This window comes from Suricata suricatta, chromosome 8, assembly GCF_006229205.1.
Source record: "Suricata suricatta isolate VVHF042 chromosome 8, meerkat_22Aug2017_6uvM2_HiC, whole genome shotgun sequence".
NCBI classification, from domain to species: domain Eukaryota; kingdom Metazoa; phylum Chordata; class Mammalia; order Carnivora; family Herpestidae; genus Suricata; species Suricata suricatta.
In genome coordinates, this window is record NC_043707.1 from 65,676,736 (window position 1) to 65,701,320 (window position 24,585).

Consider the following 24,585-nt stretch of genomic DNA (forward strand, 5'->3'; position numbering starts at 1 on the left):
CCTGAAGCCATAAAAATTCTAGAAGAGGGCACAGGCAGTAATTTCTCCGATGTTGGCCATAGCAACTCTTTTCTAGATTGGTCCCCTGAGGAAGGAAAACAAAAGCAAAATTGAACTGCTGGGACTACTTCAAAATACAAAGCATGGTGTAGGAAACAATCCACAAAGCTAAAAGGCAAACTATGAATGGGAGAACATATTTGCAAATGACATACCCAATAAAGGGTTAGTATCCAAAATATATAAAGAATGTATACAACTCAACACCAAAAGAATAAATAATTCAATTAAAAATGGGCAGAAGATGCAAACAGACATTTCTACAAAGAAGACAAAGAGATGGCCCACAGACACGTACAAAGATGCTCTTTATCACTTACCAGAGAAATGCAAATCAAAACTACAATGAGGTATCATCCCACATCTGTTAGAATGGCCAAAATAAGAAACACAAGAAACAACAGGTATTGGTAATGATGTGGAGAAAAAGGAACCTTTTTGCACTGTTGGTGGGAGTGCAAACTGGTGCAGCCGCTACATGTAGAAAACAGTATGGAGGTTCCCGAAAAACCTAAAAATAGAGCTACCCTATGATCCAGCAATTGCACTACTGGGCATTTACCGCCCCCCCCCCCCAAACCACACTATTTCAAAGGGATACATGCATTTGATGTTTATAACAGCATTATCAACAATAGCCAAACTATGGAAAGAGCCCAAATGCACTTCAACTGATAAATGGATAAAGATGTGGTACACATATACAATGGACTATTACTCAGCCATAAAAAGAATAAAATCTTTCCATGTGCAATGACATGGATGGAGCTACGGAGTATAATGTTAAGCAAAAATAAGTTAAAGACAAATACCCTATAATTTTACTCATATTTGGAATTTAAGAAACAAAATGAACAAGTAGAGGAACAAAAGAGAGAGAAAGAGAAACAAACCAAGAAAGAGACTCTTAACAATAGAAAACAAACTGATGGTTACCAGAGGGGAGGTTGGCAGGGGGATGGTTTAAAAAGATGATGGGGATTGAGGAGTGCACTTGTGATGAGCATTGGGTGGTGTATGGAAATGTTGAATCACTATATTGTACACCTGAAACTACTATAAACTTATATGTTAACTTAGGAATTAAAATTAAAAACTTTTTTAAAAAGCTATCAAACCTTTTTATTGTACATCTTTTAGTGGCATAGGGTTTCTATCTTAACATCCAGCTTTTACTTCTTCTTTGAGTTTTTAAAGACTCAGTCCAGTCCCTCTATGAGTCTTTATTTTTATTTTATTTTTTTAATGTTTTTTTTTAATTTATTTTTGATACAGAGAGAGACAGAGCATGAGAGGGGGAGGGACAGAGAGAGAAGGAGACACAGAACCGGAAGCAGGCTCCAGGCTCTGAGCTAGCTGGCAGCACAGAGCCCGACGCGGGGCTTGAACCCACGAACGTGAGATCTGACCTGAGCCGAAGCCGGAGGCTTAACCGACTGAGCCACCCAGGCGCCCCGAGTCTTTATTTTTAAAATGGGGCGGGAGGCACGCCTGGGTGGCTCAGTCTGTTGAGCGTCCGACTTCAGCTCAGGTCATGATCTCACAGCTTGTGGGTTCGAGCCCCATGTTGGGCTCTGTGTTGACAGCTCAGAGCCCAGAGGCTGCTTTAGATTCTGTGTCTCCCTGTCTCTGCCCCTCCCTTGCTTGCACTCTGTCTCTTTCTCTCTCAAAAATAAATAAACATTAAAAAAATTTTTTTAATGGGGAAGGGGATGGCAGGGGGTTGGAGGATAGCCTGTTCATATATAGTCTTCTAAAGTGATTAGGCAAAAGACAAAGAAGATTATCATCACCCCATGCTGTAAAGCCCCCGGTATGACAACACAGCAGGGATAAAATGGTGGTGAAGAGCATCAGCTTGAGAGTCAGACATGCCAGGATTCCAGTCCTGGCTCTACCATGTTTGCACTGTTTCCCTTTGGACAACATCCTCAGCCTAATTTTCCTTACCTGTACAATTATGAAGATGATACAATTATTTCATGCAATTAGGAGAATGAGATGAAATAATGTATGTAGTGCACTTTGCTCTGTGTATAGCTCATAATAAGAACAATGATCAGGAGAGGGTTAAGAAAATCTTTCAGTGCAGAACGTGGGGCTCTACCTCACGAACTGTGAGATTGTGACTTCAGTTGAAATCAAGAATCAGACTGAGCCTCCCCGACCCCCCAGAAAATAATTGTTTTCTATCACCTTTTTAATTTTTTCACATCAGAAAAGGGCAAATTCCCTAACCTAGAGTGTTACTAGATCTCTAATTCTGTGAAGCTCTGAATTTGCTAAAAGTTAATCTGCAATTAGCTTAAAATCAGTTCAACTGTAAGCCCTTACAGTGTATTTTGGCATTTATTCAAGAGCAGATGATTTTTTCATGAGAAAAGTCAGAACCTCAGTGCAAAATAGCAAGAAGAAGTACTGCTTCATAACTTTTTATTGAAGTATAAATTCATAAGGAGAAGTGCGTATTTGATCAAGAAATAGAACCTTGCTAGCACTCTAGCTGTATGTTTTCTTTCTGTCATCTCCACCCCCTGCAATGGTAACCACTATCCTGACATCTAATGTTTATTTATTTTTAAGAGAGAGACAGAGACAGAGAGAGATAAGGAGGAGGAGGAGGAGGAAGAGAAGGAGAAGGAGGGGCAGAAAGAGGGATACACAGACCTGAAGCAAGCTCCAGGCTCTGAGCTGTCAGCCCAGAGCCGGATGTGGGGCCTGAACTCACGAACTGTGAGATCATGACCTGAGCCGAAGTTGGCCACTTATCTGAGCCACCCAGGTGCCCCACACTATCCTGACTTCTAATGGAAGAGATTAGTTTTGTCTGTTGCTGTTTTGTTTTGTTTTTAAATATATAGAAACTGGCTTCTTTTGCTTAGCATTGTATTTGTGAGATTCATCCATATTGTCACAGGTAATTGTATATATTCACTCTCATTGCTGTATAGTGGTCTATGTGTGAACATACTCCAACTTATTTATTTACCCATTCTATTGTTAATGGATGTTTGGTTTGCTTCCAGTTTTTAGCTATTACAAATTTGGAAGCTGTGGACATTTTAGTACCTGTCTTTTGGTGAATGTATGTAAGCATTTCTGTTGAACTGGAATTGCTGGGTCATAGATAAGCCTACATTCAGTTTTAACAAATAATCAGTTTTCCAAAAGATTGTACCACCAACAGTGTGTAAGTGTTCCACACATTGCTACGGGCATAACCTCATCAGCACATGGTTTTGTACATCTTCTTCACTTTAGATGTTCTGATGTGTGTAGTATCATATAATTTGCATGTCCCTGATAACTAGTGAAGTTCGACATATTTTCACATTTATTTGCCATTTTGATAGCCTCTTTTGTAAAGTCACACATGTTCAAGTCTTTTGTTCACATTTCTGTTGTGTGGTCTATATTTTTCTTACTGATTAACAAAAATTCTCTATGTAAAATCTTTATGAATCATTTTTCAGGTATATTATTGTTATATCTTCTTCCCCTTTTGTGGTTTGTCATTTTGTTCTGTTAGTGGTGTCTCTTAATGAACATAAATTCTTACTGTAATAAAATTTATCAATTTTTTTCTTTTGTGGTTAGAGTTTTTTTTTTTTATGTCCTAAGAGGATACAAATACTTCAAATACTCTAAAGTCACAAGATGTTTTATGTTTTTCTCTGAGCTTTATTGTCTTATCTTTTACACTTAAAATTGTAGTCCATTAGGAATCGATTTTTGTAAATGGTGTAATGAAAGGTTAAGACATTTTCCTCCCAACTGGATAGTCAGATGACCTTTGCTGAGATTTTTCAAAAAGTAGCATGAATATTTTGGTGATGGTTGAGTCATTCACTGCTAGAGTGAGTTGCAATCCTAGCCTCAAAAGAGACTGAAGGAGCATCTTAAGACCTATTTTTATTTCCTGGTTTTGTGTTTGGTCTCTAGTACAATAAAGCAGGTATGGATTTTTATTTAGATTCTCATAGGCTGAAAGTCATGCCTGGTAGAATTAGGTAGAGGTATAGTATGCCATAATTGTGGAATAATAACTTGCAAATCATTTATGATGGATTAGTTACCAGTTATTGTGCTATAAGGAAGTTGGAGTGATTGGAGATCAGATGTTGATCTGATAATATCTAGCTTTGGATTTTTTATGAAAGGTTTGAAAAAATAAACTCAGTAATAATATTGCCTTACATTTATAGAACAGTTTATAGAGTACTTTCATTTGCACTATTTCATTTTGATCCGTATAGTAATCAGCCTTGCAAAGTTTCAAGGCAGATATATTGTTCCAGTTAAACAGAGGGGAAATCCTGGAAATTCAGATCAGTTAATGTAGCCTGATAAATAATTTGATAAAACTTGTAACTCAGAGGTCTTATTGCTCTGATCCAACCATTTTTACAAGACTGCTCTAGGCAAGTTGAACCAGAGATACAGCAAGCCCCAAGATATGATTTATTCTCTTGAAGGGATATAAAGCTTCAGTATTTAATCAAAACAAAAATAATTTAGGTCTGACAAATGAGCTGGACCTTGGAGAGGTTTCAGCTCATAGAGTTGGATAATCTCACATTTTCCTCTTGTCTTCTTTTTACAACCATCAACTGGATTAGCTCTTTATGACCCCTTAATCCCTTTTTCTAGCACCTTATAAATGAATGTTGTGTTTGATGTCTGTTAGCAAATAGACATAGGACCTAATGCAGTTAAACTGGACATAAAAACTGGTTAGAATTTAATTTTAAAAGCATAACTCAGGGGCGCCTGGGTGGCTTAGTCGCTTAAGCTTCCGACTCTTGATTTCGGCTCTCACAGTTCAAGCCCCACATCAGGGTCCTGTTAAAAGCATGCAAGCTGCTTGGGATTCTCTCCCTCTCCCTTTGCCCCTTCCCTGAATTCTCTCTCTCTCTCTCTCTCTCTCTCAAAATAAATAAACTTAAAAAAAAGTGTTACTCGTAGGTTATGAAATTTTGCATGATCCTACTCAATTGTAAACTCCTGGAAGCTGGTGGTTGCAGGGACTATGTTTATACTTTTCAGTTTTCCCTAGGGTAGTTAACAGCGAATTGCATGTAATGAACTTCTGTGGTCTGTATGAACTAACAATTGTCTCAAGTGGAAAAACAAAGGTGAAAGTTGTTTCTACTAATGGTAGATTGAAAAAAAAGGTCTAAGTGACATGTTCATTAAAATGCTTAAACATAAATCATCCATAATGTAAACCATAAACATATAGAACAGCATTCAATAAAGATCATGGTTCTTTAAAAAATTTTTTATGTTTATTTATTTTTATGAGAGACAGAGAGAGACAGAGCATGAGCTGGAGCAGGATAGAGAGAGAGAGAAACACAGAATCTGAAGCAGGCTCCAGGCTCCAAACTATCAGCACAGAGCCCGTCACAGGGCTTGAACCCACGAACCATGAGATCATGACCTGAGCCGAAGTCAGACACTTAACTGACTGAGCCACCCAGGCGCCCCAAGATCAGGGTTTTTCATATCTGATACAGGGACATGGTACTTGCTATGGAGTTCTGGCAGGGATAGACTACACAGCCGCCCTGAGCTGCTTTTATGTTCTTCTTTGTTCCCCTTTCAGAAAGACTAGACCTCGGTTTTCAAAACTCTCTACTTGGCTAGATGAATGCAGAAAGATGTGATCTAAATCACCGTAAATTCTACTGCATACTAGTTTTCCGAAGATAGTGTCCTTCCCTCTGACTGTATGCAGAGCCAAATCTACTGCTTTTTTATAGTAGAGATATTTTTTGTCTTTTAACTTGTTAATCAAGAATGGATTGATGAGTTTATTTCTTTGCTCTGTTATTTGAATGTTATAAGATGATAAGGAGTAGATAAAGGTTTTATCCTCAAGTTACCTGGAATTGTATTTTAAATGATGGAATAAATTAATTCCTAAATATAATAATCCTGATCCAACTTGCTTGTTTTATAGCTAAAGAGGAAACAAGGCTCAAGTCACACACCTAGTCAGTAGCAAAGTTAAGATTTAATTCCTGGACTTAAGGAATCTTTCCAAGTTTAAAGATACAGAATTTCTTAGATGTGTTTTAATAGTTTATAGTCCACTTCTAACCTCATTTTACTTTGGTGACCCTGGAACTTAAAATACACAATCCTTTTAAAAACTGTTACATACAGGATCACAAAATAAAAGTATATTGCCATTTGTAGCGAAATATTGATTGAGAAAGTCTGTGACATTCAAGTATTTGAAATTAAATAAAAAATTTAAAATACAAGCAACATGGTATTTTAAATATTTTTTAGAAAGGTAGTAGGCTGGGATGCCTGGGTGGCTCAGTTGGTTAAGTGTCCTACTTTGGCTTAGGTCATGATCTCATGGTTCATGAGTTCGAGCCCCACATCAGGCTCTGTGCTGAAGGCTCAGAGCCTGTTGGAACCTGCTTCCAATTCTGTGTCTCCCTCTTTCTCTGCCCCTCCCCTGTTTGCAGTCAGTATCTCTCTCTCAAAAATAAATAAACATTTAAAAATTTATAAAAAGAAAGAAAGAAAGGTTGTATGGCCTAATAGAAAGTTGGAAAGATTATTAAACTGGGAGTCTCAAGAACCGGATTTTGTAATGTCACCAACTAGCTGTGTGATTTTAGTTTATTTACCTTCCCTGGTCTTCTGTTTGCTTGTCTGTGCAATAAGGAATGAGGGCTAGAATTGTAACTGTCTGAAATAACTTTCATTATTGCAGAATGTGAGAAGTTAGGCAGAGCAATTTTGTTGTCAGAAGTCTTTGGACATGAAAATGATCTGTGCATAATATTCTTTATCTTGACACTACTAAGTAACCACAGACTAGCCAGCCAGCAATCAATCTCCATCTGTAGAGCAGCCACTGTTGTCCATGTATAGAAGTCTGGAGAAGAGCCAACTTTTATTTGTGCCAGAAACACTCTTGGCAAATCTGTATCCCTAGAGATGTCTGTTTTCATTTTGTGGTGCAGTGCATGGTTTAGTGGAAAAGAAAAAGAGTGCTGAGCTATTTCATTCTAAATACTCTCCAAGACAGCTTATGTTCATTCGTTTCCATACTATCTATGTTTCAAGATGTTTTGAGGGTGGAGGTGAGCCAAAATGATGAAATAAGGAAGGTGAGAAACCTTCCACAGTATATGCTGACTCTAGAAATGAATTTGAACTGTATAGTGATGTGTGTGTTTACATATACTGAAAATTTCTGATATATGTATACAGTATTAAAAGTCTTGCAATTTTGTCATTTGACTTTCTCATGCTAAAATTTTAAATTGCTTTAAATTTAAATTGTTTTTTTTAAAAAAAACTTTTATTTGTGGCATTTTCCACGGATTTTCCAAAACTATCCCATTATCTTGCCTTCTGGAAATTAAGAAAAAAGTATTTGAATTTGACCAAATTTGTCACTGATTTTTATTCATTTGTAAAGATCCCTCTTAACAACTGGATTTAAAATTTATTTGCTTGAGAAAGTTTGTGACTGAAATTTAAATGCTGAAAATTAAGTATCAGTTTCTTAGGCCATAAGAATAAATCTTATTGCATATATAGTTGCATATATAGATCTTATTCGACTTAGCAGGGCTACATCCTGATCTACCCATAGTAAGTCTACAGTGCATTTAACACGCCTAGCTTCATAGCTTACCATGGCCTATCTTAAACGTGCTCAGAACACTTACACTAGCCTATGGTTGGGCAAAATCATCTGCTACAAAGCCTATTTTATAATACAGTGTTGAACAGCCTATGTAATTTACTGGATACTGTACTGAAAGTGAAAAACATTGGTTGTATGGGTACAGAAGGGATGTCAGTATCCGTTGTTTACCCTCATGTTTGGGTGGCTAATTGGGAGCTAGGGCTGCCACTGCCCAGCATCACAAGAGAGAATAGTAGCCTGGCATATTGCTAGCCTGGGAAGAGCTCAACATTTGCAATTTGGACTGCAGTTTCTCCTGAGTGTACTGAGTCACTTTCCCACCATTGTAAAGTTGAACATCTGGGACCATCTGTAGTTAAAAGGTCGTTGTATGACACCAATGATTCTCATTCTTCATTTTCTGAATTTTTTCAATCTTTTAGATATTTATTTATTTATTTATTTATTTATTTATTTATTTATTTTTGAGAGAGAAAGAGACAGACCAAATGTGAGCAGGGGAGGGGCAGAGAGAGAGGGAGACAAAAGAATCCGAAACAGGCTACTGGCCCCTAGCTGTCAGCACAGAGTCCAATGTTGGGGCTGGAACTCAGGAACCATAAGCTCATGACCTGGTCTGAAGTTGGATGCCTAACCAACTGAACCACCCAGACACCCCAGTCTTTCAGAGACCTTTAACACCCTTTCTCCTAACTTACATATCCACTTATTAACAAATCCTAATAATTTCATTTTTATAACATCTCTCAGATTTCACTTTTCATCTTACTGCATTTTGCTACCCTACATTGCTGCAACAATGTCCTAAATAGGCTCCCTGCTCTCAGTATTCCCTCTCATGCTAGTAAACTCAAATCCAGAGCAGTCTTTATTTAAAAAATTTTTTTAATGTTTTATTTATTTTTGATACAGAGAGAAACAGAGCATGAGAAGGGGAGGGGCAGAGAGAGAGGGAGACGCAGAATCAGAAGCAGGCTCCCAGCTGTCAGCACAGAGCCCGACACAGGGCTTGAACCCACAAACATGAAATCATGACCTGAGCTGAAGTAAGAGGCTTAACCGACTGAGCCACCCAGGCGCCCCTCCAGAACAGTCTTTAAACATCAACTTTATTAGGCTCTATCTCTGTTTAGAAATCTCTTAATTCTTAATTCAGTTCTCAGTACTGTCAAGCATTTAAAACCCCTCTACCTGTAATACTTTCTCTTCCAAATGAATTCAGCAAATACTACTTTGAGCATCTATGCGGGAGACACTGTGCAAAGGTAAAAAAAAAAAAAAAAAGCTTCTTGCAGATATATAATATCAGCGTTAATGTTAACATCTCCAGGATTTTTTTTCCCCATTTAGAAACTAGTTCTACTTCATTCCATTCTACTTAAATGGCTCTTGGCTAAGGTAATCTGTGATCTCCTTATGGCCAGAGTAATCAGGCAGTTTTCCATTATAATTGTTTACTTTGTTTTTATGCTATTGGGTACTGTTGACCAGGTTTGCTTTCTTGATACTTTTTTCTTCCTCAGTTTCTAGGTGTAGAAACTATTCACATTTTCTAGTTCTTCTTGAAACTTTTATTTTAAATTAAAAAAGATTTGGGGGGGCGGCATGTGGGTGGCTCTGTCAGTTAAGTGTCCAACTCTTGATTTTAGTTCAGGTCATGATGTCACAGTTCATGAGGTGGAACCTTGCATTGTGCTCTGCTATGAGCATGGAACCTGCTTGGGATTCTCTCTCTCCCTCTCTCTCTGCCCCTCCTCCACTTGTGCATGTGCATGCTCTCTTGCTCTCCCAAAATAAATAAGTAAAGATTTAAAAAATTGTTTTTGAGTAATCTCTGCTCCCAACGTGGAGTTTGAAATCACAACCCCGAGATCAAGAGTCACATGCACTAGTGACTGAGCCAGCCAGGTGCCCCAGAACTTTTTTTTTTTAAGGAACAAAGTCTCATTTTGTTAATCTTTACTTTAGGCTAGTCTCTATTTTATTTTTTTCTGTATTCTTCCTTTCCTTCTATAAACTTCTTATTTTTTCCAATGTTTTTTGTTTTGTTGTCTTGTTGTTATTGTTTTTCTGTTATTTCTAACTTCTTGAGATCTATGTTTGGCTATTTTTTTTAAATGTTTTATTTATCTTTGAGAGAGAGAGAGAGAGAGAGAGACAGAGTACAAATGGGGGAGGGGCAGAGAGAGGGAGACACAGAATCCAAAGCAGGCTCCAGGCTCTAAGCTGTCAGCGCAGAGCCCGACGCGGGGCTCGAACCCACGAACCATGAGGTCATGACCTGAGCCAAAGTCAGACGCTCAACCGACTGAGCCACCCAGGCGCCCCTGGCTATTTTTTTTAAATAGACTTTATTTTTATAGCAGTTTTAGATCTATAGTGAAATGGATTGGAAAGTAGAGTTCCTATATACCCCACACATGCAGTCTCCCCCACTACTAATGCTCTCCACCAGAGTAGTGCATTTGTTAAATTGATGAACCTACATTGATACTTCATTATCATCCAAAGTCTGTAATTTGTGTTAGAGTTCATTTTTATACAGTGTTGTACATTGTATGGATTTGGAAAAATGTATAATGATACATATCCATCATTATAGCATCATATAGAATAGATTCACTGCTTGAAAATCCTCTGTGCTCCACCCATTCATTCCTCCCACCTCCTAACCTGTGGTTACCAGTGTTCTTTTTACTGTCTCCAAAGTTTTGCCTTTTCCTAAAATGCCATACAGGTGAAATTAGTCAGATTGGTTTCACTTAATGAGATGCAGTTAAGGCCCTTCCATGACTCTTCATGGATCGATAGCTCTTTTCTTTTTAAAGCTGAATAATGTTATTTTATTTATCCACTCATGAAATGAAGGATGTTTTGGTGGTTTCCAAATTTTGGCAGCTATGACTAAAGCTGCTATAAACATAATGTGCAGGGTTTTGTGTGGACATAAGTTTTCAGTTAATTTGGGTAAATACCAAGGAGCATGACTGCTGGATTATATAGTAAGTTTCATTTTGTAAGAAACTGCTGAACTGTTTTTCAGAGTGTACCATTTTGCATTCCCATCAGCAATATGAGAGTTCTGATTGGTCCACATCCTCACCAGTTTTTGGTATTGTCAGTGTTTTGAATTTTAGCCATTCTAATAAATACATAGTGGTATCTCATTGTTCTAATTTGCAATTTTCTAATAGTGTATGATGTGAAACATCTTTTCATATATTTATTTGCCATTTATATATCTTCTTTGGTGAGGTGTCTTCAGATCTTTTGACTCTGTGATTTTCAAGCTTTTTTCCCCATTCAATTGCCTTTATTTTTTTTTGTGTGTTTTGCTAATGTATTTTTTACTTATTTTTTAAATTTTATTTATTTTTTTAATAGTTTATTGCTAAATTGGTTTCCATATAACACCCAGTGCTCTTCCCCACAAGTGCTCTCCTCCATTATCCCCACCTCCCTTCCTTCTCTCCCTCCCCCTTCAACCCTCAGTTCGTTTTCAGTATTCAATAGTTCTTTTCTGACCTATGCCTTTAAGGCTATAGATTCCCTATTAGTTGCTTATTTGTATGATTTGAACTTTTTGAATTTTATTGAGACAAAATTTATACCTTAGCACTAAAAACAAGTTCCGTGTGTGCTGAAAATAATAAATATGTGGCAGTAATGAGTGAAATGTTCTATATTAGGTCAAGTTTCCTATTCATGTTATCATATTGTTCAAATATTTTCCAGTCTTGCTAATTTTCTTTGTTTACGTATACTAACAATTATTGAGAAAGGTGTTCAAATCTCTCACTATTACTTTGAATTTTCCAATTTCTTCTTATAGTTCTGTCATTTTTGCTTTATGTGTCTTGAGGTTGTATAACTGGAGCCTGTTAACCTAAAAATCCTGTATTTTGGGGCACTAGGGTGGCTCAGTCAGTTAAGCGGCTTACCTCAGCCCAGGTCATAATCTCACGGTTCGTGGGTTTGAGCCCTGCATTGGGTTCTGTGCTGACAGTTCAGAGCCTTGAGCCTGCTTCAGATTCTGTGTTTCCCTCTCTCTCTGCCCCTCTCCTGCTGTCTCCCTCTCTCTCAAAAATAAACATTAAAAAAATTAAAAATGCTGGGGCGCCTGGGTGGCTTAGTCAGTTAAGCATCCGGCTTCAGCTCAGGTCATGATCTCCCAGTTCGTGGGTTGGAGCCCTGCGTCGGGCTCTGTGCTGACAGCTCAGAGCTTAGAGCCTACTTCAGATTCTGCGTCTCCTCCTCTCTCTGACCCTCCCTTGCTTGCACTGTCTCTCTCTATCCAAAATAAATAAAAAACATTTTTAAAAAAGCTTTAAAAAATTTTTTAAAAATTAAAAATGCTATATTGCATGACGATTTCTTATTTTATCATTAGAATGTATCCCTTGAGGTCTGTTTTGGCTGGTAGTAGTACAGTTACATTATCACCGATAGTACTAGCTTTCAGTTTGTATTTGATCAGTGTTAACTTTTTCCATCCTTTTACTTTAAGCATTTTTGTATTCTTACACTAGATGTGAGTCTTATGAATAGTACATAATTAGATTATGTTTTGATTTTATCTGCGAGAATCTTTGTTTTTTAACAGGCTGATAATCTTTGCTTTTTAACAGCATTTTGCTCATTCATATTTTAGGTTGATCTGTTTGAGTTTGAATCTACTATCTTGTTTTGCCTCCCTTAATTTATGTAATGCTACTGTGTTAGTTCTCCTCACATATTTCTGAGTATTTATTTGTGTGTGGGGCAGTACTGTTTTCACTACTTAAATGCTCATGATTCCCACGATCTTATTATTTGTCTTTTATTTTTCTTCTCTATTTACTTGCCCTACGTGACTTTATTCATACTCATAATTTCAACTATGACTTATTTGCTGAGCTCTAAACCTCAATATTCAAATACCTCTTGGACTTCACCACTTGGAAATCCTGTCACAACCCCAGACTCATCATATCCAAAATCATACTTACCTTCTTTACTTTAAAACTGGTTCACTTTCTATATTTCCTGGATTGGTAAATATCACTACCTTTCCTCTTTCTGTAAATCCTTGTCTCTGTGCTTTTCATATCTGGTCTCCAGATCTTAGAGTCATCTCCTTTTATTCCCAAAGCCACTGCCTTATTTTAGGTCTTTATCATAATTTGCCTAGTTCATTACAACAGTCTTCTTAATGCCCATTGCTGCAATTATTCTTACAATACTACATTTTACTTTCCTTGGCTTTCAGAATGAACTTGAAGGGTTTAAGCAGAATAATGACATTAGATTCACATCTTAGATATATAAGTCTGAAATTTTCTGGTGAAGATGGTAGATAGTTATTTAAGAAATCTAATATCTTTTCATCTCTAGTAGATTCTCTAGAGCAATGACTTTTTTTATTGCTTATTTATTTTGAGAGAGAGAAAAAGAGCATGAGCAGGGGAGGGGCAGGGAGAGAGGGAGAGAGAGAATCTCAAGTGGGATCTACACTGTCAGCACAGAGCCCAACGTGGGACTCAGTCCCATGAACTGCGAGATCATGACCTGCACTGAAGCCAAGAGTTGAACACTTATCCGACTGAGCCACCCAGGCACTCCCTGAATGATTCTTTTAATATACTGTTGGATTTGATTTTCTACTATTTGTTGAGAATATTTGCATCTATGTTCCTCAGGGATATTGGCTTGTAATTCTCTTTTTTAGTGGCATCTTCATCTGGTTTGGGAGTCAAAGTAATGTTGGCCACATAGAATGAATTTGGAAGTTTTCCTTCCATTTTTTTTCTGGAACAATAGGAGAAGAATAGGTATTAATTCCTATTTAAATATTTGGTAGAATTCCCCTGGGAAGCCATATGGCTCTGGACTTTGGTTTGCTGGGAGATTTAAAAAAAATTTTTTTTATGTTTTTTATTTATTTTTGAGAGACAGAGAGAGACAGCGTGAGCAGGGGAGGGTCAGAGAGAGAGGGAGGTACAGAATCTGAAGCAGGCTCCAGGCTCTGAGCTAGCTGTCAGCACAGAGCCCAATGTGGGGCCTGAACCCACAAACTGTGAGATCATGACCTGAGCCAAAGTCGGACGCTGAACTGACTGAGCCACCCACGCGCCCCTGCTGGGAGATTTTTGATTACTGATTGAATTTCTTAGCTGGTTATCAGTCTGCCCAAGTTTTCTATTTCTTTCTATTTCAGTTTTGATAGTTTATATGTTTCTAGGAATTTATCCATTTCTTCCAGATTGCTCAATTTATTGGCATATAATTTTTCATAATATTCTCTTATAATTAATTGTATTTCTGTGGTGTTGGTTGTGATCTCCCCTCTCTTATTCATGATTTTATTTTATTTGGTTTTTTTTTTTTTTTTGATAAGTCTGGCTACGGGTTTATCAGTTTCTTAAATTATTTCAAAGAATCAGCTCCTGGTCCCATTGATCTGTTCTACTGGTGTTTTTGTTTCTATATCATTTATTTCTGCTCTAATCTTTGTTATTTCCTTTCTTCTGCTGGCTGTAGGCTTCATTTATTGTTCCTTTTCTAGCTCCTTTAGGTATAAAGTTAGAGTGTGTATTTGAGATTTCTTTTGCTTCTTGAGGTAATCCTGTATTACTGTATACTTCCCTCTTATGACTGATTTCACTGCATTCCAAAGGTTTTGGACCATTGTATTTTCATTTTCATTTTTTCCACGTATTTTTAAATTTCTTTTTAAATTTTCTGGTTGACCCATGCATTCTTTAGTATGAATTCTTTAGCCTCGATTTAGTGGTCTTACCAAGTTTTTTTCTTGTGGCTTACTTCAAGTTTCATAATGTTGTAGTCAGAAAATAGGCATGGTATGATCTTAGTCTCTCTATTCTTCTTGAGGTCTGATTTGCGACCTTGTATGTGATCTATTGTGGAGAATGTCCCATGTGCACTGGAAAAGAATATATATTCTACTGCTTTAGGATTAAATGTTTTGAATATATCTGTTAAATCCATCTGGTCCAGTCTGTCATTCAAAGTCATTATTTTCTTACTGATTTTCTGCTTAGGTGATCAGTCCATTACTGTAAGTGGAGTGTTAAAGTCCCCTACTATTATTGTAGTACTGTCAGTGAGTTCCTTTATGTTTGTTATTGTTTTATATATTTTGGTGCTCCCATCTAGGGGCATAAATATTTATAATTACTAGATCTGCTTGTTGGATAGACCCCGTTATGATGATATAGTGCCCTTCTTCCTGTTTTGTTACAGTGTTTGGTTTAAAATCTAGTTTGTCTGATGCAAGTATTGCTACACCAGCTTTCTTTTAACATCCATTTGCATGCTAAATGGTTTTCCATCCCCTTACTTGTAATCTGCAGGTGTCTTTATGTCTAAAATGAGTCTCTTGTAGGCAGCATATAGAATGGTCTTGTTTTGTTATTTTTTTCAAACTGTATCCAGCTTTATTAAAGATACTTTTCATAAACAATCCTGGTATTTCAGGCAGGACATAGGCAGATAATCATTAACAGTATACAACAACTTTCAAATTCTCTTCTTCAGTGGACTACCAAAATCTGAAAGGTACTATAAAACCCAATGAAGTCTTTATTTGATGCCCTGAATAGGGAAAGTTTAGAGTAAGGGTTGACATCTCACATTTAGCATGTTGTTTAACAATTTTTCACAACCCATCCGTGACTTTCAGGAAATGAAATGAAAATGGAATACTTTTCAGTCTAAAGATCCAATAGCTAACTAGAAAGGGAACTCTTTTGAAGGATGCAATCATAATGGTGACACTATAAAGTCCAGTTTGCCTGACATACCGGGAACCATTTCTTGCAGTTAAGTTCTAACAGGTCTTTGGGTTTAAGGGAGTCAAGTCTATGTTGATGGCAGAAAAGGAGAAGAGTACATAAAAATTAAATTTTGGTTTTTCCACACCACAAGGCAATTGTGTCAAGGTGGCTAATGTGTGTCAACATCAAGGAATCCCTCTATCTGGGAATCACGAGGAAGTTTCTCAAAACTAGAAGGGGAAGGTGCTTTTGCCTTTGTATCAATCTAGCTTTGGAGATATTCTATTAGACCTATACCCTTCCCTCCAAACAACAATGAAGTGTCCTGTATGCTAACAACATAGCTTTTAAAAAAGTAAAACAAAATTCTGCATTTTTATACAATTTCATAAAAAATAATATTTCAAACTGCAGTCGCCAGAAGTACACAGTTATCAAAGGTGCACACACTTCACTTGGCATCTCCAGCACCTCCAACTTTCTGTGCCCGTCTGTTCTGACATCTCCATTCTCTGCAGGGTTATTCCCATTCTTGCCAACATCAGCTTTCCTCTTTTTCCCTCAGGTACATTCCCTCATTTCTTTGCAGGGTTTTTTTTTTAGGCTTGTGCTCTGGCTTTGGGGAGCAGGTTTAGCAGATAACCATGCAGATCTTCTCTGTAGCTCATCCTTCACCTTGGTTTGATCTCCTTTAGCATCCCCTTCAGCTTTTCTCTTGGGCATGGTGGTGACAGTGGCAGGATGTGGGTAATGGGCGTGGGGATGTAGAGGCACGTGGGCTTTGGCTAGTCTGTGGGTTGTCCTCGCCTCTCTGCTTCCTAGATGGGTCTTGTTTTCTTTCTTTCTTTTTTTTAATTTTTATGTCTTTATTTTATTTTGAGAAACAGAAACAGAGAGTGAGTGGAGGAGGGGCAGAGAGAGAAGGAGACACAGATCAGAAGCAGGCTCCAGGCTCTGAGCTGTCAGCATAGAGTCTGACACAGAGCTCGAACCCACGAACATGAGATCATGACCTGAGCCGAAGTTGGACGTGTATCCTACTGAGCCACCCAGGCGCCTCTGGTCTTGTTTTCTTATCCATTCTGACACCCTGTGTCTTTTGATTGGAACATTTAGTCTATTTACATTCAGAGTAATTATTGACAGATATGAATTCAGTGCCATTTTATTATTTGTTTTGTTGTTGTTTCTGGAGATTTTCTCTGTTCCTTTCTAGTCTTTGTTGCTTTTGGTCTTTCTTTACCACTCACACAATCCCCTTTCATATTTCTTGCAGGGCTGGTTTAGTGGTCACAAACTCCTTTAGTTTTGTTTGGGAAACTCTTTATCTCTCCTATTCTTGCTGCATATTTTTCCCATTCAGCACATTGAATATACCATGCCACTCCCTTCTTGCCTGCCAAACTTCTGTGGAGAGATCTGGTGCTAACCTTACTTGTATTCCCTTGTAAGTTGGGGACTTCTTTTGTCTTGTTGCTTTTAGGATTTCTTTATGATATGTCTTAGTATTGGCCTGCTTTTGTTGATCTTGATGGGAGTTCTCTGTACCTCCTGGATTTGGATGTCTGTTTCCTCCCCCAGATTAGGGACATTTTCAGCTGTAATTTCCTCAAATAAACTTTATGCCCTTTTTTCCCTCTCTTCTTCTGGGACACCTATGATATGAATGTTATTAAGCTTTAGGAGTTCCTTAAGACTACATTGATGATCTAATATTTTTCTTTCCTTCTTCTAGGCTTCATTATTTTCCATAATTTTATCTTCTATATCACATATTCATTCCTCTGCTTCTTCCATCCTGTGGTCATTACATCTAGCTGGTTTTGAATCTCAGTTATTGCATTTTTCATTTTGGCCTGACTAGTTTTTAGATCTTTTATCTCTGTGGTAAAGGACTCCTGGGTGTCTTCTGTACTTTCATCAAGCCAGGGTAGTATCCTTATGATTAGCACTTTAAATTCTGAATCAGGCGTATTATTTTATCTCTTTCTATTGGATCCATGGTCATGATCTTTTCTTGTTCTTTCTTTGGGGATTATTTCTTCCATTTTGCATTTTGTCTAGATCTCTATTTTCTTCTCTCTGTTAGGAAAGCCTGTTGTCTAAAAGAGACCCTTACCAAATTAACCATGGAGATTGGCAGAAATTGGGTAGTTCTCCTTCCCAATGCCCTTTACAGGGTAAGAAATCCCCCTTACACCAACGAGGCCTATGCCAGGCTTTAGGGGAACAATGTTACTTCTATGCCAATAGCTCAGGAATTGTACAGGATAGTCTAGCCGTGGTTCATGGCCACCACAACAGAGGACAAGAATGAGGAGCCAAAACCAAAATTGGTATACTTGTAACATTTGGCTCTTGTATCATTAATAAGATCATAGCGTTTGTCAAAAAGTATGTAAATGCTATTCAATTAATGGTCTTAAGAGCTCATTATCAAGCCTTAAACCAAGACAATGGTAACTCGACTGACCCAGGATTGGGTCAGTTACAAGACAGAGGGGGTATGAAGGGACGCAGATCTGAACCAAACTGACTCCATGACAGGCTTTAAGTTTCCCCTCTGTTCTTGGAGGCCTAAGTTTTGGTTTCCCAGAATCATTAGACAATAAAAGGGCACAGACTGCTCAGCAGGCAACCACCCTAGTAACACCCAATCAGAAGCAGCCAGCTAAAATGCTTAACATTCCTAAGGGCAGGCCTATAGATGGAAACCATAGATAGTTACCTGTTGTTTAATACTAGATTAGCCAGTTACTCACCCCACATGGGGGTCCTTGGCCCACCCTGTAATTGGTTATTTTCAAAGAAACACTAAATATTGTGATTGGGTCCCACCAAAAGTAACATACGCCCTAAACAAAATGTATGGTTAAAGTTGTTGCCAGTGCTGTTATATGATAATGATTGGATCACTGTACCTGTGTCACAATTTCTTGTAACTCTCCCTTCTCAAACCCCATGAAAACCCTGCTCAGCCCTTGTTCGGGACTCTCAGCACGGATCCACTGCGTTGGTGAAGTCTGTGAGCCCAAGCTTAAGCCGTAATAAAACCGCCCTTTGCTTTTGCATGTGTGACTTGGAAAAAAAAAAAAAAAAAAGGAAAGCCTGTTGTGTTTCCTCTCCTGATAGTAATGGCTTTATGAAGAAGAGGTCATATACGTCCAGGGCCTGGCACTTCAGGAAGTTTCTCTAGTGTATGTTGTGTGTACACTGCTGCTGTGTTTTGGCTGATCTTTCCCTCAGGTCAGTTTTCTGCAGCGTTTCTCCTTGCCTTCATTGGGGAGTGTTTGGACCTTGGCTAGAGTGTGGCAAGTTCTAACGAGGTGTGCTCTCATCTGCTTATTAAATGAGATCTGGTGTTGTTTCCACTAGAATTAAAGCTTTGCAGAAGGTTGTGGTCAGTAGACATGGTGGTTACAGGATGTTTGTGCTGCTCGTCTGGGGAAGAGGCCCACTGTGCTGGTTCCTAGGCACACTTGCCTGAAAAATGCAACACCTGCAGAGTGCAGGGGGGCGAGGCTTGGTATAAGCTGTTTATGGCCACTTGGCACTGTGCTACTTATTGAAGGTAGTTTATGTTGAGGGGTAGGGGAGAGAATGGTGCCATCCCCCTCCCTCACCCCCTGAGAGGGGAGTTTGTGCTCACTACTGTCCAGGAAGCCCTCCCAGGAGAATGAACAATCTCTCCTCATGTGTCGCAGGTGTCCCTCAGATCCCTGCCTTCATCCTATCTGTCCTGGCTGTCTGCCTGCCTGGCAGCACAGTGCATGTTGGGCTCTATCCCAGGCAGGCTGACTGAGTTTTAAAACTCCAAACTTCAGGGACCTCATGTGGTGGGGACCCTCACTGATCTCTGGAGGAGGATCTTAACAACCTGGGACTGATGCCCCAGAAGGACAGTAGCACTAAAGTGCAGGGGCTTGGGGTTTGGAGTAAAGCATAGCAAAGAACCAGTGTCCAGGCTAGCTGCCCTCAGCAGGTGTCTCTGAACCTATGCTGAGGAGCAGGAGAGAGAAATGGTGACCTTTTGTCCCTGGCTCTTTTGTCCCTGGAGAAGCAATGTCATCTCCAAGATGTGTTCCAAGAAAGCGGAACAGTCTCTCTCGGTGTGTCCCAGGGGATCCTCAGCCATCTGCCCTGGAGCTATCTGCCCTCCTCCACAGGAACACTGCAGTACCCTCTGGCTTCCACACCGGCCATACCATGGACCTCTAAAATTCCAGTCTTTGAGCCCTGTTGGTTGTAAAAATTCATGAAATCAACTCTCTTATTTTCCTAATCAATGGCTTTGGAAGGTGCTTTCCTTGCTTTGAAAAGTGTTTTCCTTGTGTGATCCTCAGTTGGCTCCCCTTTCTCTCTCTCTCTCTCTCTCTCTGTCTGTCTATTTCTCTCTTTCTCTCTCTCTCCCCCCCCTACTCTGTGACCTAGGCTCTCTCCTTTCCACAGCACCCACAGTCCATTTCTCCCCCCATCCACGCTTCAGCACCTCCTACCTTCCATGATGTGGCCTCTTCTCCCCCTCTAGTTGTGCAGTTTGTTCTGTCAGAACAATTTGATTTGATATTTATTTAGTTGTGGCTGAGGGAGGGGACAAGCCAAGGGTCCTCTTACTGCTCCGTCATCTTAACTCCGCCTCCTAGGACTCACAACACTTTTAGAACAAATGAAGGGGAACATCATTATAAAGAATTCAAGGAAGAACAAGTTTGAAAAGCATTTAGTATAAAATGTATAAGCAATTTAAAAACATTTCTGTTATTCTTTGTTGATGCAGGAAGACCTGGCCTGTATTGAACTGAAACATAAAAGCATAAGAAATGAGAAGGCTGAGATGAAAAGGGAGCAGTCAGGATGGATAGGTTTAGGTACACTGAACGTGCAGCAGCAGAATTGAAATACGAATTGGAGGCAGTAAAAGGTAGAATTCACACTGAGGTATGCTGAAGCAATGATGTAGAAAACACATTTGAGAAATATTCTGGGAACATAGGGAAGAATAAAAGACAAAATCTGTGGAAGAGATGGTAGCTATGGATGATATCAGAAGTCAGAAGGTGAGCCCGTGTTCAGGAGAGAACCCGACTACAGTGTGGCGCCTAGATGCATGTTGTCTCATTCACGAAGGGGACAGACATTCCTGTATGCCAGGCAGGGTTCAAAACTATGCCGACATTTCACATAACCTCTTGAAGAAAAAATATATAGTTGATTGAAAAACAAATAAAAATGAAGAACTTAAGAACAGAATATATGTTATGAAAGGCCTGGCAGAGTTCCTAAAGGACTGCCAGTAAACAGAGGCCACACAGGTTCTTAGTACAAGCCTCATCCTAGCAAACCACACAGATGGAAGGGAGCACGCTGATGAATCTGAAAGAATGTGTATCTTGTGGTATCTGGATCAAACTTAAAAGCAAACAATTTCCTCATGAGTTGTTATTCCCACTGGACAGAATTGTGTAATTGTGCACAAACAATTCATCTGGAAAATCCTCTCCCTCAGGCCCTGTTTACTACAAGATCCAGAAGTTCAAATAAGTAATATTACAGTACAGTAATTAAAGAAAAAGGAGGCTTCTCAGAAAAAAAGACTGAAAGGAACTACTTCAAAGTGTTAAATGATTACTACAAGACTATGACTTCTTTCTTTTATTTTTCGGCTTTTGAAATGAGCATTTATTATTTCCGGTGGGGGGAAAAAAACCTAAAGAAAATTTGATCAAATGCTATTACTAAGCCAGAAAAAAAAAAGCACAAAAAATAGTGGAGAAAGAGAGAGCCAAAAACAATTAAGATTTCATTAAACAGTTTAATGAGAGAATACAAATATTATTCAAAATACAGCATTAGCTAAAACAACATAAAAGGGGACATTTAAAATATTGACCTTTTTTTGTCTTCAAAATTCTTTAATTTTAAAAGTAAACCATAAGACAAATGTGACATCTTAATACCCTTGTGCAGTGGCTTCCAGCCTGAGGTAAACAATAAGAGGGCATTCTGATTCCTGCAAGTGTGATGATTTCCAGGTAATAGGAGAATCAAGAGGTTGAGATCAGAAGTCCTGGTCTCTTGCCTTGTACCTTTTGTAAGTGACTTCCTTGTGCTTCTTAGCAACTACCCTGATTTGAGACTTGAAAATGGGGGCAGATCAAACCGTTAGCCACACCCACACCTAACAGTCACCATCTCTAGCAAATAGTAGCCTGCCAGGTCTCCCCTGCTTCTCAGATATCTGAAGATAAAAGCAGAAGCCTAGTATCTTGCTGGCTCTGGACAGCTCCACATGATCATTCCCTGCCTGCCAACACTGGGCAACACAAGGTAATTTAACTTTAAGCACTTTTGTTGGGAGTCTCGTCTGCTCTAGCTAGGAATCATTAACCGCTCACCTCTTCCTTGAAGTCTCCTTGGAGAGTTCTCTGCATATGCTTATTCTGACTCGGGAAATCTTTCCAGACACCCCCGCTAACCTCATCTGTCACAATCTTGTAGGCCTTTCACTTTGGATCCAGTGCTTGCCCACCGCCCAGCCCTAAGGAATTATCTTTCTCCAGACTGTTCTTACTCCTGAGACCTCCTGCCTGAGACTTTACCCCACAGACACTGGCCTGCCTGTTTCTGGTTCCTGGGTTGCCACTCTCCAACTATCCTCAAGGGCATTTAGAATGTAGCACGTTGCCGCCTCATTGTTTTTTTTTAACTCTCTTCCATCAAACTCTCCTAATTAATAAGTCTGTATATGCTACCTTATTTTACTTCAGATTATTAAACAAGTATATTTTCTGTAAATATCCTCTAGACATAGTCTGATATTCTCAACTTTGCTTTCTGCTTTCATTCCCTCCTTTTCTGGGAAATCTTTCACAATTTTTCTATCCTGAGTGTGTTTCTATAGGACTTGAAAAGAAAATTGCTTTCTCAACACAGTTGTAAACTCTTTGTGGACTGGGATGGTGGCTCATACTTGTCTTATGCAGTATAGGACAAAGCAACATTGGATTTAAAATAATAATAATAAAATGTCCATAACAGAAGCAAGTAAATATTTCTCTGACTTTACATTAGCCTCCCAACTGTGGAAACTCTGGTTTCTTCCAAACTCTTTCCCAGCTAGGTCAGAGTCACCAGGAATACCTCAAATCTGCCTTAGAATATAGTTTTCTGGGCTACTTCGTGGGTAGCCATTTCCTCCAGCCTGGATCCCTGAATGTTTTTCTGTCTGCCACCACATCCCACACCTCTTTCCTTCCTCTTACACTCGGGCTACTCTGGTAAAATCTTCTGCCACTCACATGCTCTGATGTACAATGTCCTCTGAGATCCAGTTCTCTTTAGTTCCTCCTCTGGTCCAGTTGAAGACACACACAGTATTGCCTGCCTCTCCAGCACCAACTCACTGTCCTTACCGTAGCTTATGTGCTAGGATTTGGTTCCCCTTAGAAAGAGTGATTTCCCAGGAGAATACCTGAGCCATAGAGCAACTTGTCCCCTTCATGGACACCCACCAACCAGACATATTAAGGCATGCCTTGATCATCTAAGAGCCCAGGGACCATCTTCTTCAGGAAGTTTTCCCAAATTCTCCCTCTCCCCACAACCATCACCTCCAACTAGATAACGTACATATCTTTCTTATATCCTAGTATTCTGAACATGTCCTGGACATAGGTTTTATCATGTTATATATGGTGATTATCTTTTTAGTGAACCTGATTCCCCATCTCAGCTACAAGCCGTTTCAGGGAGAGAATCATGTCTTGTGCATGTTTTTTTAAGTTTATTTATTTTTCTGAGAGACAGAACGCAAGTGGGGGAGGAGCAGAGAGAGAGAGGGAGAATCCCAAGCTGGCTCTGCACTGCAAAGCTTAACATGAGGCTCGAACTCACAAAACTGTGAGATCATTATCTGAGCCAAAGTCGGACACTTAAATCAACTGAGCCACCCAAGCGCCCCAGTGTTTCTTGCATTTTTGAATTCCAAGTGCCTACCTTAGTTCTTGGCACTAAGATTTCATAGAATCTCAAGCTGGGCTCCCACTATGCTTATGCGCACCACAATTGATCTGGCTCAAACAATTCCTTGTTTTGCTTAATGGCAGTTTTTCCTTTAAGAATTCCATGCCAACTGGTTTATTTTTTCCTTTAAGATTTATGTCAAAAAATTTATCAAGCATTTGGTGAGTGCTGTATGTTCTAAGACCTGCCCTACTCCCTAGAGATATGGAGATAAGTGAGACATGGTTCCTGCTCAGAAGAGGTCACAGAAACTTCCTTGGGTTTCCTGGTCTCCATTTGTACATTCTTTCCTCTCATTCTTCCTTCCCTGGATAAATCTTTACCAAGCGTGGAATTGTGTCTAATGGAATAAGTACATATAGTAGGTTAATTACAATACAACAGTAGAAGTTTTGTTCCAGGTATGGATATAGAACAGGAGGAAGCATCATACAGTTTTTAGGGTGAACATCGGGGTCCTGGAGGAGGTGGCTTCTGAGTGGGTTATAAAGTATGGAAAGATAATCCAGATGCTCAGCTCCCTGAAGCGTACTCCTGAGAGAAGAAAACATGTGAAAGCCCTCGAGATATGAAATAGCACTTGTGTGTTTCAGAAACATTAGTACTCTGGTATCTCTGCAGCATGAAGTTCAGTTGAGTGGGAATGGGGTAGGCTGGGCTGGGAGATGAAGTGAGGCTAATAGGCAGTGTTTTCTGGGCTGTGGTCTTTAATGTTTAAGCATCTGTTTAGTTAAGAGAATGTACAATCCAGTAGAGCTGGTGGTATTAATAATCCAAGTGTGAAGCCATATATTGCTATTTTCCATCCTCTTCCCTAAGAATTAATAAATAAGGTTTTGTGATCATCTAGCTTCATTTTAGTGGTCATTGTATTAGTAGATAAACGTGAAAAGAAGACATTTCCTGGAGTTTACAGTCTTATGGAGGACACAAAACATACCCACACAGCTTAGAGCACTTACCAACCAATCTACAGACTAGTGCAAACGAAATTTGTAAAGACAGTATGTCAGCACAATCTTGATATTGGGTTATAGGAATGAT

At 39.0% G+C, this 24,585-nt stretch overlaps 1 protein-coding gene and 1 pseudogene across 2 annotated transcripts in view; one reads left to right on the plus strand and one right to left on the minus strand.

The window, feature by feature from the left end:
- DIPK1A (divergent protein kinase domain 1A) overlaps positions 1-24,585 on the plus strand; it is a 95,926-nt gene that overhangs the window by 13,486 nt on the left and 57,855 nt on the right. Inside the window, exon 1 of one of the 2 annotated variants that reach the window (XM_029946567.1) lies at positions 21,829-21,846. The exons of the other annotated variant lie outside the window; for it this stretch is intronic. The gene's annotated coding sequence lies outside the window, so the exon portion shown is untranslated. Of the gene's footprint in view, positions 1-21,828; positions 21,847-24,585 lie in introns of those variants that run through there. 2 annotated transcript variants of the gene reach the window in all.
- Positions 15,971-16,242, minus strand: LOC115298157 (annotated as a pseudogene).